The 2500-nt window shown below is 45.5% G+C and overlaps 1 protein-coding gene across 1 annotated transcript in view; it reads left to right on the top strand.

Moving 5' to 3' along the window:
- LOC125038076 (acid-sensing ion channel 1-like) overlaps positions 1-2500 on the top strand; it is a 16913-nt gene that overhangs the window by 11895 nt on the left and 2518 nt on the right. The window lies entirely within an intron of this gene.

The raw sequence follows: 2500 nt of genomic DNA, 5'->3' as shown, positions 1-2500 counted from the left end.
CTTCGAATATCCTGACGACTTCGAAATGTTACGCTCTTTTTCAATTCATATTATGAATGTTTCCTTACACACACACACACACACACACACACACACACACACACACACACACACACACACACACACACACACACACACACACACACACACACACACACACACACACACACACACACACACATACACACACACACACATACACACACACACACATACACACACACACACACACATATATATATATATATATATATATATATATATATATATAAAAGTATGTATACACACGCACACACACACGCGCACACATGTGAAGATACAGTGTTGTTAGGTTCCCACAACCACATTTCCCTAGACGAGCCACCGGAATTTCAAATCTATCTTTCTTACTTGAGACTCTAATATAATTTTTACAACTTTAACAACGGCGATGCCCACATATTTTACCTACTCATTGTATTTTTGCTGCTTTAAAACTACCTCAATGTCAGCATACCGAAGAGAGAGGAAGAGATTAAAAGAAAACTTTCAATTAACTTCCGGATTTCATGCTTTGGATCTTCTATTTTGTATATTTCTTCTGTCCCCCTACTGAGGTGGCTTGGAAGAATTTTGAAAGCATAGCATGTAGCAGTAACAAACGTTGCTTTGGCATGACGTCCATAGGGTTGCAATTCTCAACGTGTTTCTTGTTTTAACTTTCCCTAGAATTATTTCGGCGAAAATCCTCTCTACAGCTGCACTTGAGTGGGACAAGCACATTAGATTTATTATAAAACGCCCAAGCAGAGGAAACAGTGGTGAATCGTCCCTTTTTTTTCACTTTTTCGCTTCAAACACAACTCGCTGTCAAGTCCATTCAAATCCACAACAGCGACCATGACTGGTGCGAGAGTCCACAGTTTTCTTGAGAATGTTTGGGGGATCCTTAGCTTCAAGATTTTGCAGGACTAGATCGGAAAGACTAATTCTTTTCAGTATTTGAACTCAATCCTCTCTCTCTCTCTCTCTCTCTCTCTCTCTCTCTCTCTCTCTCTCTCTCTCTCTCTCTTTATTCTTCTTCTTCTTCTTCTTCTTCTTCCCTCCTCTCTCTCTCTCTCTCTCTCTCTCTCTCTCTCTCTCTCTCTCTCTCTCTCTCTCTCTCTCTCTCTCTCTCTCTCTCTCTCTCTCTCTCTCTCTCTCTCTCTCTCTCTCTCTCTCTCTCTCTCTCTCTCTCTCTCTCTCTCTCTCTCTCTCTCTCTCTCTCTCTCTCTCTCTCTCTCTCTCTCTCTCTCTCTCTCTCTCTCTCTCTCTCTCTCTCTCTCTCTCTCTCTCTCTCTCTCTCTCTCTCTCTCTCTCTCTCCTCTCTCTCTCTCTCTCTCTCTCTCTCTCTCTCTCTCTCTCTCTCTCTCTCTCTCTCTCTCTCTCTCTCTCTCTCTCTCTATCTATCTATCTATCTCTCTCTCTCTCTCTCTCTCTCTCTCTTAAATGACCTTCCTCCTCGACTTCCCACGGTACCCGGTACTCTATTGGTCATCGCCTGTGCCAAGATTGACCTGCGCCCAGAACGTAACGACAATGGCGAAATGCCCCCAGAGCAAGCGATTCCGACCCTTACCGTCGAATACTTTATAACTACAAGTGAACTTATATCTTGATTATACTCAACATGTTTGTAAAAAAATCCTTATTCTCAATCACTGTGTTTCTAATCATTATTACTGATGATATTGTAGTTATCCAATGTTCACGATTTATTTGTATTGACATATCCAGTGTCCCCGACCAGACCTATGGCCACAAGACCCTCACACTGCTATAAAACATAGAGTCTGTACTGACGTTTCCCACGAAAGAACAATGCTGCCATATGCTTATGTTTAGTGAATATTTTGTGAACCCCTCAAAAAATCTGAGAGCTGAAGTCACTCTGCCCTCAGCATCGGCTCGGGCAACACCTCAATCTTTCTCTAAGACCGATTCGCCTCGCGGGCGTGGCAAGAGGCCTCGCTCCTCTATGGGCGTCTCTGCCACGCCTGTCCTCTGTACACCACCCACCATATTCCCGTGCAAATAAAACGATGAAACTTCGACAACTTCTATTTTAACTACAACACTTCACTTCAAGACCAAACACCATACCAGAGAGGAATAAGTAGACCACCACAATATTACACTCTCTCTCCCTCTCTTTATGTCTATCTCTGTGACATGTCATTAAGCAGCTGGCACAAGCGACTTCGCCTCCGGGCTAGTGCAGTGGTAACGTGTCGGCCTCTCATCCGCGGGTCGGCGGTTCGCGCCCCGCCCAGGCGCGAGAAGTTGCACTTGTCGCCTGGAGGTTACTTCTGTGGCTGGGCACCACGCCGGGTAAGGACTAAGCTCAGCCGAGTCAGCACCAGCTGACACACGTTAGCGAGTCGGCATTAGTCGGCACAGGCCGGGCTCCCCTCGTGGGCATAGCCCGGGCGAGGCTCATTCGCATATCGGACTTTTCCGTGCCCAGCGCTCGTCGCGATCC

This window comes from Penaeus chinensis, chromosome 24, assembly GCF_019202785.1.
Source record: "Penaeus chinensis breed Huanghai No. 1 chromosome 24, ASM1920278v2, whole genome shotgun sequence".
In the NCBI taxonomy this organism is placed as follows: Eukaryota; Metazoa; Arthropoda; class Malacostraca; order Decapoda; family Penaeidae; genus Penaeus; species Penaeus chinensis.
Note: the sequence above shows the minus strand (reverse complement) of the source record. Positions and strands in the feature narration are given on the sequence as shown.